Here is a 16,230-nt window from a genome sequence, read left to right on the forward strand (position 1 = left end):
ACTAAAGAAAGGAGACATGGATGTGACGGACGATGCCTAGTCTGCCAAGAACAGAACCACTGTCAGCAAACACTCCTGTCTTTCTGTCTGTCCAGTATGCCACAGAAACCAAAAACCTCTTCTATCAGCCTCCAGTTAGAGAAAACAACTGAAATTAGGCTGTATGCTGACATTTAAAAAACAGAATTGAATTGACTCAGACTCAGACATTTTTTTAATTGTTAGTTCAAGCTCACCATAATGTTTTTCTTTATGTATATACAGTATAGGTGTAAAACTGTGCTTGAGTGTGTGTTTGAGTGTGTGTTTGTGTGTGTGTTTGAGTGTGTGTTTGTGTGTGTGTTTGAGTGTGTGTTTGTGTGTGTGTTTGAGTGTGTGTTTGAGTGTGTGTTTGTGTGTGTGTTTGAGTGTGTGTTTGTGTGTGTGTTTGAGTGTGTGTTTGAGTGTGTGTTTGAGTGTGTGTTTGTGTGTGTGTTTGAGTGTGTGTTTGAGTGTGTGTTTGTGTGTGTGTTTGAGTGTGTGTTTGAGTGTGTGTTTGAGTGTGTGTTTGAGTGTGTGTTTGAGTGTGTGTTTGTGTGTGTGTTTGAGTGTGTGTTTGTGTGTGTGTTTGAGTGTGTGTTTGTGTGTGTGTTTGAGTGTGTGTTTGTGAATGTGCTGCTTCTGCCTCTGAGACAGTGTGTTTTTCTGAGGATCAGTGTTGACACCATCCCAGTTTCATATTCCTTATAATGATCATTAATTGGAATAAATCAAACAAACACACACACCCACAAACGTCCGTCCCACATCGCCCTCTCCCCTCCGACACAGCTCTTGCAATAGAGTGCTTCCCTAATTTATAGGCTGGGGGTTCACCATTAAGATTTGAACCCAGAGAATGAAATAGGCAGAAGGCCGTTGCTGGTCTCAATCTATAGGCAGGAGGGAGGGAGGGGATCAAGAATGATGAATTACACAAGCCTTCCTCATACTTGACTGACAAATACAGTCTGGGTTTTGGGTCAGACTCTGACCACAATTAGGCACAGAGAAAATAAATAGACTCTGACCACAAGTAAGCACAAAGAATATAATTAGATGTTGACCACAATTATGTACAGAGAAAGTAAAACTCTGACCACAATTAGTCACCTAAAATAAATAGACTCTGACCACAATTAGGAACAGAGAAAAGAAATAGACTCTGACCACAATTAGGCACAGAGAAAATACATAGACTCGGACCACAATTGATCAATAAGAAAATGAATAGATTCTGACAACAATTAGGCACAGAAATTTTTTATTAACTCTGTCCACAATTAGGCACAGAGAAAGTAAATAGACTCTGACCACAAATAGGCACAGAGAAAGTAAATAGACTCTGACCACAATTAGGCACAGAGAAAATACATGTACTCTGACCACAATTAGGCACATAGAAAATAAATGGACTCTGATCACAATTAGGCACAGAGAAAATAAATTAACTCTGTCCACAATTAGGTACAGAGAAAATACATAGACTCGGACCACAAGTAAGCACAAAGAATATAATTAGACATTGACCACAATTAGACATAGAGAAAGTCAATAAACTCTGACCACAATTAGGCACAGAGAAACCAAATAGACTCTGACCACAATTATGCACAGAGAAAATAAATAGACTCTGACAACAATTAGTCACAGAGAAAATGAATAGATTCTGACAACAATTAGGCACAGAAAAAAATAATAAACTATGACCACAATGAATCACTTAGAAATTAAATAGACTCTGACCACAAGTAAGCACAAAGAATATAATTAGATGTTGACCACAATTAAACACAAAGTCAATAAACTCTGACCACAATTAGTTACAGAGAAAATAAATAGACTGACCACAATTAGGAACAGAGAAAAGAAATAGACTCTGACCACAATTAGGCACAAAGAAAATAAATAGACTCTGACCACAATTAGACACAAAGAAAATAAATACACTCTGACCACAATTAGACACAAAGAAAATAAATAGACTCTGACCACAATTAGGCACAAAGAAAATAAATACACTCTGACCACAATTAGGCACAAATAAAATAAATAGACTCTGACCACAATTAGACACAAAGAAAATAAATAGACTCTGACCACAATTAGGCACAGAGAAACAAAATAGACTCTAATTGTGGTCAGAGTCTATTTATTTGACTCTTTGTGACTCTGACAACAATTAGTGAAATGGTCAGGCACAGAAAAAAATAATAAACTATGACAATTTCTCTATAAATAGACTCTGACCACAAGTGTGGTCATGTTGACCACAATTAAACACAAATCAATATATTATTTGACTGACCACAATTAGGAACAGAGAAAGAAATAGACTCTGTGGTCAGAGTCAAAGAAAATAAATTGACCACAATTAGACACAAAGAAAATTGACTCTCTGTGACCACAATTAGCACAAATAAAATTATGTTCAGTCCAATATGTTTTTGTGTGCCTAATCGTGGTCAGAGTCTATTTATTTTCTCTGTGACTAATTGTGGTCAGAGTCTATTTATTTTCTCTGTTGCCTAATTGTGGTCAGATACTTTTTTTTCTCTGTGATTGATTGTGGTCAGAGTCTATTTATTTTCTTTGTGCCTAATTGTGGTCAGAGTGTATTTACTTTCCCTGTGTTTAATTGTGGTCAATGTCTATTTATTTTCTTTGTGCTTACTTGTGGTCAGAGTCTATTTATTTTCTCTGTTCCTAATTGTGGTCAGAGTCTATTTATTTTCTCTGTGCCTATTTGTGGTCAGAGTGTATTTACTTTCTCTCTGCCTGATTGTGGTCAGAGTCTATTTATTTTCCCTGTGCCTAATTGTGGTCAGAGTCTATTTTGTTTCTCTGTGCCTAATTGTGGTCAATGTCTAATTATATTCTTTGTGCTTACTTGCGTCTATTTATTTTCTTTGTGCCTAGTTATGTTCAGTCCAATATGTTTATTCTGTGCCTATTCGTGGTCAGAGTCTATTTATTTTCTTTGTGCCTAATTGTGGTCAGAGTCTATTTATTTTATCTGTGCCTAATTGTGGTCAGAGTCAATTTATTTTCTCTTTCTCAGAGAAAATACATGTACTCTGACCACAATTAGGCACAGAGAAAACACATTGGACTGAACATAATTAGGCACAGAAAAAATAAATAGACTCTGACCACAAGTAAGCACAAATAATATAATTAGACATTGACCACAATTAAACAAAGAGAAAGTAAATCAATTCTGACCACATTCACTCACAGAGAAAAAAAAGTCTCTGACCACAATTAGGCACAGAGAAAATACATACTCTGACCACAATTAGGCACAGAGAAAATACATACTCTGACCACAATTAGGCACAGAGAAAAAATAGACTCTGATCAGAAATAGGTACAGAGAAAATAAATATACTTTGACCACGATTAGGCACAGAAAAAACACATTGCACTGAACATAATTAGGCACAGAGGGAAAAAAATAGGCTCCGACCACAAGTAAGCACAAAGAATATAATTAGACATTGACCACAATTAGGCACAGAGAAAGTAAATAGACTCTGACCACAATTAGGCATAAATAAATAAATAGACTCTGACCACAATTAGGCACAAATAATATAATTAGACATTGACCACAATTAGGCACAGAGAAAGTAAATAGACTCTGACCACAATTAGGCATAAATAAATAAATAAACTCTGACCACAATTAGGCATAAATAAATAAATAGACTCTGACCACAATTAGGCACAAAGAATATAATTAGACATTGACCACAATTAGGCACAGAGAAAGTAAATAGACTCTGACCACAATTAGGCATAAATAAATAAATAGACTCTGACCACAATTAGGCACAAATAATATAATTAGACATTGACCACAATTAGGCACAGAGAAAGTAAATAGACTCTGACCACAATTAGGCATAAATAAATAAATAGACTCTGACCACAATTAGGCACAAAGAAAATAAATACACTCTGAACACAAATAGTCACAGAGAAAATTAATCATCTGACCACAATTAGGCACAGCTAAAGTTAATAGACTCTGACAACACTTAGGCACAGCGAAAATAAATGAACTGTGACCACAATTAGGCACAGAGAAAATAAATACACTCTGAACACAAATAGTCACAGAGAAAATTAATCATTTGACCACAATTAATCACAGAGAAAATTAATATATTCTGACAACAATTAGGCACAGAGAAAATAGACTCTGATCATATTTAGGCACAGAGAAAATAAATTGACTCTGAGCACAATTAGGCACAGAGAAAATTAATCATCTGTCCACAATTAATCACAGAGAAAATTCATATATTCTGACAACAATTAGGCACAGAGAAAATTAATAGACTCTGACCCCAATTAATCACAGATAAAATGGATTGATTCTGACAACAATTAGGTACAGAGATAATAAATAGACTCTGTCCACAATTAGGCACAGGGAAAATAAATGTACCTCGACCACAATCAGGCACAGAAAAAGTAAATATACTCTTACCACAATTAGGCACAGATATAGTAAATAGACTTACCACAAATAGGCACAGCGAAAACAAATGAACTGTTTCCACAATTAGGCACAGAGAAAATAAATGCGCTGACCTCAGTAAATCACAGAGAAAATTAATAGACTCTGATCACAATTAGGCACAGGGAACATGCATCTACTCTGACCACAATCAGGCACAGAAAAAGTAAATATACTCTTACCACAATTAGAAACAGATATAGTAAATAGACTCTGACCACAAATAGGCACAGAAAACGTAAATATACTCTTACCACAATTAGAAACAGATATAGTAAATAGACTCTGACCACAAATATGCACAGAAAAAGTAAATTTTCTATGACCACAATTAGGCACAAGGAAAATAAATGTACTCTGACCACAATTAGACACAGAGAAAGGAAATAGAGTCATACCACAATTAGGCACAGAGAAAATAAATTGACTCCGACCACAATTAGGCAACAAGAAAATAAATGCGCTGACCTCAGAAAATAAATAGACTATAACCACAATTAGGCACAGAGAAAATAGACTGAAAATATTTAAGCACAGAGAAAATAAATTGACTCTGAGCACAATTAGGCACAGGGAAAATAAATGTACTCTGACCACAATCAGGCACAGAATAAGTAAATATACTCTGACCACAATTAGGCACAGATAAATTCAATATACTCTGAAAATAAATGCTCTGACCTCAGTAAATCACAGAGAAAATTAATAGACTCTGACCACAATTAGGCACAGAGAAAATAAATGCGCTGACCTCTGTAAATCACAGAGGAAATAAATAGACTCTGACCACGATTAGGCACAAAGAAAATAAATGAACTGTGTCCACAATTAGGCACAGAGAAAATAAATGCGCTCACCTCAGAAAATACATTGACTATGACCACAATTAGGCACAGAGAAAATAAATACACTCTGAACACAAATAGTCACAGAGAAAATTAATAGATTCTGACAACAATTAGGCACAGAGATAAGAAATAAACTCTGACCACAATTAGACACAGCGAAAATAGATTTACTCTGACCACAATCAGGCACAGAATAAGTAAATAGACTCTGACCACAATTAGGCACAACGACAATCATTGGACTCTGTCCACAATTAGGCACAGAGAAAATAAAAGCGCTGACCTCAGTAAATCACAGAGAGAATAAATAGACTCTGACCACCTTTTTTCTCTTTCTCTTTCATAATTTCTTGCTTTCCCTTTCTCTTAATGGAAGGAGCTCTATTTCCATACTGAATCACAAGAACAATCAACACTCTAATTAGTATGTATTTATCTCTCTCTCCTTTTCTCATCTCTCTCCCTCTCTCTTCTTCTGTCCCAGACCCCCATGTTTTTCTCTACCGTGTATTAATCTCTCAAACAACAAGCTCTCACTGTCTCACTGCATAATTAGACATTCATCCACGTTTCTCCAAATGTCAAATTTCAAAGATGCTCCAAATGTCAAATTTTGAAGTTGCTCAAAACATCTAGTGTTGGTTAAAGGGCTACATTTTGAAAAGGGTTAAAAAAAAATGTTTTAAACGAGTGTCCATCACTGGGATTGATCACACAACCTTCTGATCCAGAGTGATGGGACTACACCCACCTGCCACCCTTGTCCATAAAATCCTAGCAACCTTCTGATCTCGAGTCATGGGATTATGCCCATCCGCCACCCAAATCTACATCACCCGAGAAAAACCCAAGCCTACTTGATTGTAATAGCGTTGACTGTTGCTCATAGTGGCCGGTTTTGAAGGCATTTCCCAACTTCCTCAGGACATGGATAGATGTCTAATTTTGAAGTAACTCTTGAGCGATCTGCCTCATCTCAAAGGGCCGCAGGTCCAGCCTGCTAATTCCCCTTTTCATTACAGCAAAGCCCCCAAATTCTCCTCACTGACACACTCTTAGGTGCCCAATCAGCTGGCTGGCTCAATGACATGAATATAAGCCAGCGATCATGGGGGCCTGGTGTACATGTATTAGACCCCGGTTCACACACACACACACACACACACACACACACACACACACACTCTCTCTCTCTCTCTCCACTAAATCTGTCTTAACATATTGATTTCCCAGCTGTCCTATTGGTTCCTAACGTAATTATATCTCCGACTAGGTCTGTGTGTGTGTGTGTGTGTGTGTGTGTGTGTGTGTGTGTGTGTGTGTGTGTGTGTGTGTGTGTGTGTGTGTGTGTGTGTGTGTGTGTGTGTGTGTGTGTGTGTGTGTGTGTGTGTGTGTGTGTGTGTGTGTGTGTGCGTGCGTGCGTGCGTGCGTGCGTGTGCATGCATGTGTTTGTGTCTGTGCATGGACAGGGTTGGCAGGTCCCCTGTGGTGAAGGAGGCTAGTGCAACTGATTAAGACATATACTTAGCATTCTCTGCTACTGAGGTGGACTTAATATTCTCTGCTCCTGAGGTAGACGTAACATTCTCTGCTCCTGAGGTAGACGTAACATTCTCTGCTACTGAGGTAGACGTAAGATTCTCTGCTACTGAGGTAGACGTAACATTCTCTGCTACTGAGGTAGACGTAACATTCTCTGCTAATGAGGTAGACTTAACATTCTCTGCTAATGAGGTAGACTTAACATTCTCTGCTAATGAGGTAGACTTAACATTCACTGCTACTGAGGTAGACTTAACATTCTCTGCTAATGAGGTAGACTTAACATTCTCTGCTAATGAGGTAGACTTAACATTCTCTGCTAATGAGGTAGACTTAACATTCACTACTACTGAGGTAGACTTAACATTCACTGCTACTGAGGTAGACTTAATATTCACTGCTACTTAACATTCACTGCTACTAAGGTAGACCTAACATTCACTGCTACTGAGGTAGACTTAACATTCTTTCACTGCTACTGAGGTAGAATCAATAGGTGCTAGAATTGAATGTCTGAATATACTAACTATTTATGAACAATGAGTTACATTACACTTTTTATAATGCATTATATAACGTGAGTTTGGATAATTCACAATGTTGTACATTTACAATTGCATTGTAATCCTGAATACAACTGAATTAAAGCAAATTGCCGTTGGAAATGTAAAAAATTAAATAAGGATAGCTATTTTTTACGTTCTACAATGAGAAAAATAAATAAATACAACTCTGATTATCTTTAACTGAGAGGGGACTAGGGGCAGGGATGGAGAGGAGGAGTGGGTTGAGATGAATTATCAGGGAAAAAGCAGATGATTTGATCTCTACTTTAAAGGTCTGCTCCCGTAAACAAAGCCCTGGTTGTAATGTATATTCAATTAGGGTCTAAAATCACAGAAGCCAGACTGGGACAGAGACAGAAAACTGGGGGGAGGCTGTGACTCTCCTCAGACACACACACACACACACACACACACACACACACACACACACACACACACACACACTGCTCACAGCCAATCAGTCTGTGGAAGCCCCAGTCCTCTCCAACAATAGCCTCCATCAGCTGAGAACAAAGTCACAGACGTAAGTGCTCCCAATAAGTGTGCAATTTCTGGCCCAGTGACTGCCCTGACACAATTGGTCTAATTTTCCTTCTTTGAAATGACTGATAAAAGACTTGAGTAATTGCTATGGAGACCACATTTATGAGAGAGAGAGAGGGAGGAGGGGTTTGAAGTGATACAGCCTGGGGGTAAGAGGATGGAAGACAAGGTGTCCGTTTCTGCAAAATCCCAAATGAATACTTGTCCTTTCCTTTCCCTTCTCTCCCTCTTTTTGTCTCTCTCTTCTCTCCCTCTCGTCATCTCTCTCCTCTCCCTCTTTTTATCTCTCTCTCCTCTCCCTCTCGTCCTCTCTCTCCTCTCCCTCTGGTCATCTCTCTCTCCTCTCCCTCTCTCTCGACTGGCATTTTGTCCCCACTGTGGTTTGTATTAAGTGAAAGTAATTCAGACTGACAATATAGAGGTAATCACTGAATCAGGATGGTCGAGACAATCTGGAGGAAATCACTGACTCAGGAGGCCTAGATGATATAGAGGAAATCACTGAATCAGGAGGCCAAAACCCTCTCTCTCTGTAGAGGAAATCACTGAATCGGGAGGCCTAGATGATGTAGAGGAAATCACTGAATCAGGAGGCGTAGACGATGTAAAGGAAATCACTGAATCAGGAGGCGTAGACGATGTAGAGGAAATCACTGAATCAGGAGGCTTAGACGATGTAGAGGAAATCACTGAATCAGGAGGCTTAGACGATGTAAAGGAAATCACTGAATCAGGAGGCGTAGACGATGTAGAGGAAATCACTGAATCAGGAGGCGTAGACGATGTAAAGGAAATCACTGAATCAGGAGGCGTAGACGATGTAAAGGAAATCACTGACTCAGGAGGCCTAGACGATGTAAAGGAAATCACTGAATCAGGAGGCCTGGACAATGTAGAGGAAATCACTGAATCAGGAGGCCTAGACGATGTAAAGGAAATCACTGAATCAGGAGGCGTAGACGATGTAAAGGAAATCACTGACTCAGGAGGCCTAGACGATGTAGAGGAAATCACTGAATCAGGAGGCGTAGACGATGTAGAGGAAATCACTGAATCAGGAGGCGTAGACGATGTAGAGGAAATCACTGAATCAGGAGGCGTAGACGATGTAAAGGAAATCACTGAATCAGGAGGCCTAGACGATGTAGAGGAAATCACTGAATCAGGAGGCGTAGACGATGTAGAGGAAATCACTGAATCAGGAGGCGTAGACGATGTAAAGGAAATCACTGAATCAGGAGGCCTAGACGATGTAGAGGAAATCACTGAATCAGGAGGCGTAGACGATGTAGAGGAAATCACTGAATCAGGAGGCCTAGACGATGTAGAGGAAATCACTGAATCAGGAGGCGTAGACGATGTAGAGGAAATCACTGAATCAGGAGGCGTAGACGATGTAGAAGAAATCACTGAATCAGGAGGCCTAGACGATGTAAAGGAAATCACTGAATCAGGAGGCGTAGACGATGTAGAGGAAATCACTGAATCAGGAGGCGTAGACGATGTAAAGGAAATCACTGAATCAGGAGGCCTAGACGATGTAGAGGAAATCACTGAATCAGGAGGCCTAGACGATGTAGAGGAAATCACTGAATCAGGAGGCGTAGACGATGTAGAGGAAATCACTGAATCAGGAGGCCTAGACGATGTAAAGGAAATCACTGAATCAGGAGGCCTAGACGATGTAGAGGAAATCACTGAATCAGGAGGCCTAGACGATGTAAAGGAAATCACTAAATCAGGAGGCCTAGACGATGTAGAGGAAATCACTGAATCAGGAGGCCTAGACGATGTAGAGGAAATCACTGAATCAGGAGGCGTAGACGATGTAAAGGAAATCACTGAATCAGGAGGCCTAGACGATGTAGAGGAAATCACTGAATCAGGAGGCCTAGACGATGTAGAGGAAATCACTGAATCAGGAGGCCTAGACGATGTAGAGGAAATCACTGAATCAGGAGGCTTAGACGATGTAGAGGAAATCACTGAATCAGGAGGCTTAGACGATGTAGAGGAAATCACTGAATCAGGAGGCGTAGACGATGTAGAGGAAATCACTGAATCAGGAGGCCTAGACGATGTAGAGGAAATCACTGAATCAGGAGGCGTAGACGATGTAGAGGAAATCACTGAATCAGGAGGCGTAGACGATGTAGAGGAAATCACTGAATCAGGAGGCCTAGACGATGTAAAGGAAATCACTGAATCAGGAGGCGTAGACGATGTAGAGGAAATCACTGAATCAGGAGGCCTAGACGATGTAGAGGAAATCACTGAATCAGGAGGCGTAGACGATGTAGAGGAAATCACTGAATCAGGAGGCCTAGACGATGTAAAGGAAATCACTGAATCAGGAGGCCTAGACGATGTAGAGGAAATCACTGAATCAGGAGGCCTAGACGATGTAAAGGAAATCACTGAATCAGGAGGCCTAGACGATGTAGAGGAAATCACTGAATCAGGAGGCCTAGACGATGTAGAGGAAATCACTGAATCAGGAGGCGTAGACGATGTAAAGGAAATCACTGAATCAGGAGGCCTAGACGATGTAGAGGAAATCACTGAATCAGGAGGCCTAGACGATGTAGAGGAAATCACTGAATCAGGAGGCGTAGACGATGTAGAGGAAATCACTGAATCAGGAGGCGTAGACGATGTAGAGGAAATCACTGAATCAGGAGGCCTAGACGATGTAGAGAAATCACTGAAAATCGATGTAGAGGAAATCACTGAATCAGGAGGCTTAGACGATGTAGAGGAAATCACTGAATCAGGAGGCGATGTAGAAATCACTGAATGTAGAGGAAATCACTGAATCAGGAGGCGTAGACGATGTAGAGGAAATCACTGAATCAGGAGGCGTAGACGATGTAGAGGAAATCACTGAATCAGGAGGCGTAGACGATGTAGAGGAAATCACTGAATCAGGAGGCGTAGACGATGTAGAGGAAATCACTGAATCAGGAGGCGTAGACGATGTAGAGGAAATCACTGAATCAGGAGGCGTAGACGATGTAGAGGAAATCACTGAATCAGGAGGCGTAGACGATGTAGAGGAAATCACTGAATCAGGAATCATGTAGAGGAAATCACTGAATCAGGAGGCGAGACGATGTAGAGGAAATCACTGAATCAGGAGGCGTAGACGATGTAGAGGAAATCACTGAATCAGGAGGCCTAGACGATGTAGAGGAAATCACTGAATCAGGAGCGTAGACGATGTAGAGGAAATCACTGAATCAGGAGGCGTAGACGATGTAGAGGAAATCACTGAATCAGGAGGCGAGGCGATGTAGAGGAAATCACTGAATCAGGAGGCCTAGACGATGTAGAGGAAATCACTGAATCAGGAGGCTTAGACGATGTAGAGGAAATCACTGAATCAGGAGGCTTAGACGATGTAAAGGAAATCACTGAATCAGGAGGCGAGACGATGTAGAGGAAATCACTGAATCAGGAGGCGTAGACGATGTAAAGGAAATCACTGAATCAGGAGGCGTAGACGATGTAAAGGAAATCACTGACTCAGGAGGCCTAGACGATGTAAAGGAAATCACTGAATCAGGAGGCCTGGACAATGTAGAGGAAATCACTGAATCAGGAGGCCTAGACGATGTAAAGGAAATCACTGAATCAGGAGGCGTAGACGATGTAAAGGAAATCACTGACTCAGGAGGCCTAGACGATGTAGAGGAAATCACTGAATCAGGAGGCCTAGGCGATGTAGAGGAAATCACTGAATCAGGAGGCCTGGACAATGTAGAGGAAATCACTGAATCAGGAGGCCTGGACAATGTCGAGGAAATCACTAAATCAGGAGGCCTAGATGATGTAGAGGAAATCACTGAATCAGGAGGCCTAGATGATGTAGAGGAAATCACTGAATCAGGAGGCCAAAACCCTCTCTCTCTGTAGAGGAAATCACTGAATCGGGAGGCCTAGATGATGTAGAGGAAATCACTGAATCAGGAGGCCTGGACAATGTAGAGGAAATCACTGAATCAGGAGGCCTGGACAATGTAGAGGAAATCACTGAATCAGATAGTCTAGACAGTGGTGTAAAGTACTTAAGTAAAAATACTTTAAAGTACTACTTAAATAGTTTTTTGAGTATCTGTACTTTACTTTACTATTTATATTTTTGACAACTTTTACAACCTTTACTTTTGACAATAATGTACTTTCTACTCCATACTTTTAGCTGACACCCCAAAGTACTTTTTACATTTTGAATGCTTAAAAGGACAGGAAAATGGTCTAATTCATGCACTTTAAGAGAAAATCCCTGGTCATCCCTACTGCATATGATCTGGCAGACTTACTAACAGAAATGCTTTGTTTGTAAATTATGTAAACTTTTGTAAACTTAAAAACAAGAACATTCTGCCATCTGGTTTGCTTAATATAAGGAATTTGAAATTATTATTATTTTACTTTTACTTTTGATACTCAAGTATATTTAAAACCAAATACTTTTTTACGTTTACTCAAGTAGTATTTTACTGGGTGTCTTTCAATTTTACTTGAGTCATTTTCTATTAAAGTATCTTTACTTTTACTCAAGTATGACAATTGTGTACTTTTTCCCCAACTGGGTCTGAACAATGTAGAGGAAATTAATCTACGGGAGAATTATCTCTCTTTCCTGAAGGCTATCTAAGCAGACACACGTGCATGTGTGTGTGTGGGGGTATGTCTGTGCGTGCGTGCGTGCATGTGTGTGTGTGCGTGCGTGCATGCGTGTGTAACAGTGGTCCATCCATGCCTATTAATTGAGGAACGTGTGAGCAGACTGGGGGGGGTCTGACGCCACGTCCTCGACCTGTGTCACTCCACTCTCTGACCTTGTCCACTGTAATCAACGCTAATGTATCTGCTTGAGTGTGTGTGAGATGCAGAAACAGAAAGAAAGAGACAAATTAGACAAGTAAAGGGAGAAAAGCAGTAAGCCATTTAAGCATCATGTCGCTGAAATCAGGGCCACTTAAAAAAATACATGTTTTTGTTGTTTTACATTTAACATGCCTCTCAGAAAGAGTGGTAGAGAAAGAGACAGAGGGTTTTGGTTCTTTTACATTTCTCATGCCTCTCAGAAAGAGTGGTGGAGAAAGAGAGAGAGGGTTTTGGTTCTTTTACATTTCTCATGCCTCTCAGAAAGAGTGGTGGAGAAAGAGAGAGGGGGTTTTGGTTCTTTTACATTTCTCATGCCTCTCAGAAAGAGTGGTGGAGAAAGAGAGAGAGGGTTTTGGTTCTTTTACATTTAACATGCCTCTCAGAAAGAGTGGTGGAGAAAGAGAGAGAGGGTTTTGGTTCTTTTACATTTAACATGCCTCTCAGAAAGAGTGGTAGAGAAAGAGAGAGAGGGTTTTGGTTCTTTTACATTTCTCATGCCTCTCAGAAAGAGTGGTGGAGAAAGAGAGAGAGGGTTTTGGTTCTTTTACATTTCTCATGCCTCTCAGAAAGAGTGGTGGAGAAAGAGAGAGAGGGTTTTGGTTCTTTTACATTTAACATGCCTCTCAGAAAGAGTGGTGGAGAAAGAGAGAGAGGGTTTTGGTTCTTTTACATTTAACATGCCTCTCAGAAAGAGTGGTAGAGAAAGAGAGAGAGGGTTTTGGTTCTTTTACATTTCTCATGCCTCTCAGAAAGAGTGGTGGAGAAAGAGAGAGAGGGTTTTGGTTCTTTTACATTTAACATGCCTCTCAGAAAGAGTGGTGGAGAAAGAGAGAGAGGGTTTTGGTTCTTTTACATTTAACATGCCTCTTAGAAAGAATAGCGGAGAAAGCGAGAGAGGGTTTTGGTTCTTTTACATTTAACATGCCTCAGAAAGAGTGGTAGAGAAAGAGAGAGAGGGTTTTGGTTCTTTTACATTTCTCATGCCTCTCAGAAAGAGTGGTGGAGAAAGAGAGAGAGGGTTTTGGTTCTTTTACATTTAACATGCCTCTCAGAAAGAGTGGTGGAGAAAGAGAGAGAGGGTTTTGGTTCTTTTACATTTAACATGCCTCTCAGAAAGAGTGGTAGAGAAAGAGAGAGAGGGTTTTGGTTCTTTTACATTTCTCATGCCTCTCAGAAAGAGTGGTGGAGAAAGAGAGAGAGGGTTTTGGTTCTTTTACATTTCTCATGCCTCTCAGAAAGAGTGGTGGAGAAAGAGAGAGAGGGTTTTGGTTCTTTTACATTTAACATGCCTCTCAGAAAGAGTGGTGGAGAAAGAGAGAGAGGGTTTTGGTTCTTTTACATTTAACATGCCTCTCAGAAAGAGTGGTAGAGAAAGAGAGAGAGGGTTTTGGTTCTTTTACATTTCTCATGCCTCTCAGAAAGAGTGGTGGAGAAAGAGAGAGAGGGTTTTGGTTCTTTTACATTTAACATGCCTCTCAGAAAGAGTGGTGGAGAAAGAGAGAGAGGGTTTTGGTTCTTTTACATTTAACATGCCTCTTAGAAAGAATAGCGGAGAAAGCGAGAGAGGGTTTTGGTTCTTTTACATTTAACATGCCTCAGAAAGAGTGGTAGAGAAAGAGAGAGAGGGTTTTGGTTCTTTTACATTTCTCATGCCTCTCAGAAAGTGTGGCGGAGAAAGAGAGAGAGGGTTTTGGTTCTTTTACATTTAACATGCCTCTCAGAAAGAGTGGTAGAGAAAGAGAGAGAGGGTTTTGGTTCTTTTACATTTAACATGCCTCAGAAAGAGTGGTAGAGAAAGAGAGAGAGGGTTTTGGTTCTTTTACATTTAACATGCCTCTCAGAAAGAGTGGTAGAGAAAGAGAGAGAGGGTTTTGGTTCTTTTACATTTAACATGCCTCTCAGAAAGAGTGGTAGAGAAAGAGAGAGGGTTTTGGTTCTTTTACATTTAACATGCCTCTCAGAAAGAGTGGTGGAGAAACAGAGAGAGGGTTTTGGTTCTTTTACATTTAACATGCCTCTCAGAAAGAGTGGTGGAGAAAGAGAGAGAGGGTTTTGGTTCTTTTACATTTAACATGCCTCTCAGAAAGTGTGGCGGAGAAAGAGAGAGAGGGTTTTGGTTCTTTTACATTTAACATGCCTCTCAGAAAGAGTGGTGGAGAAAGAGAGAGAGGGTTTTGGTTCTTTTACATTTAACATGCCTCTCAGAAAGAGTGGTGGAGAAAGAGAGAGAGGGTTTTGGTTCTTTTACATTTCTCATGCCTCTCAGAAAGAGTGGTGGAGAAAGAGAGAGGGGGTTTTGGTTCTTTTACATTTCTCATGCCTCTCAGAAAGAGTGGTGGAGAAAGAGAGAGAGGGTTTTGGTTCTTTTACATTTAACATGCCTCTCAGAAAGAGTGGTGGAGAAAGAGAGAGAGGGTTTTGGTTCTTTTACATTTAACATGCCTCTCAGAAAGAGTGGTAGAGAAAGAGAGAGAGGGTTTTGGTTCTTTTACATTTCTCATGCCTCTCAGAAAGAGTGGTGGAGAAAGAGAGAGAGGGTTTTGGTTCTTTTACATTTCTCATGCCTCTCAGAAAGAGTGGTGGAGAAAGAGAGAGAGGGTTTTGGTTCTTTTACATTTATCATGCCTCTCAGAAAGAGTGGTGGAGAAAGAGAGAGAGGGTTTTGGTTCTTTTACATTTAACATGCCTCTCAGAAAGAGTGGTAGAGAAAGAGAGAGAGGGTTTTGGTTCTTTTACATTTCTCATGCCTCTCAGAAAGAGTGGTGGAGAAAGAGAGAGGGTTTTGGTTCTTTTACATTTAACATGCCTCTCAGAAAGAGTGGTGGAGAAAGAGAGAGAGGGTTTTGGTTCTTTTACATTTAACATGCCTCTTAGAAAGAATAGCGGAGAAAGCGAGAGAGGGTTTTGGTTCTTTTACATTTAACATGCCTCAGAAAGAGTGGTAGAGAAAGAGAGAGAGGGTTTTGGTTCTTTTACATTTCTCATGCCTCTCAGAAAGTGTGGCGGAGAAAGAGAGAGAGGGTTTTGGTTCTTTTACATTTAACATGCCTCTCAGAAAGAGTGGTAGAGAAAGAGAGAGAGGGTTTTGGTTCTTTTACATTTAACATGCCTCAGAAAGAGTGGTAGAGAAAGAGAGAGAGAGGGTTTTGGTTCTTTTACATTTAACATGCCTCTCAGAAAGAGTGGTAGAGAAAGAGAGAGAGGGTTTTGGTTCTTTTACATTTAACATGCCTCTCAGAAAGAGTGGTAGAGAAAGAGAGAGAGGGTTTTGGTTCTTTTACATTTAACATGC

Source organism: Oncorhynchus keta, chromosome 28 (genome assembly GCF_023373465.1).
Source record: "Oncorhynchus keta strain PuntledgeMale-10-30-2019 chromosome 28, Oket_V2, whole genome shotgun sequence".
Taxonomy (NCBI): Eukaryota; Metazoa; Chordata; class Actinopteri; order Salmoniformes; family Salmonidae; genus Oncorhynchus; species Oncorhynchus keta.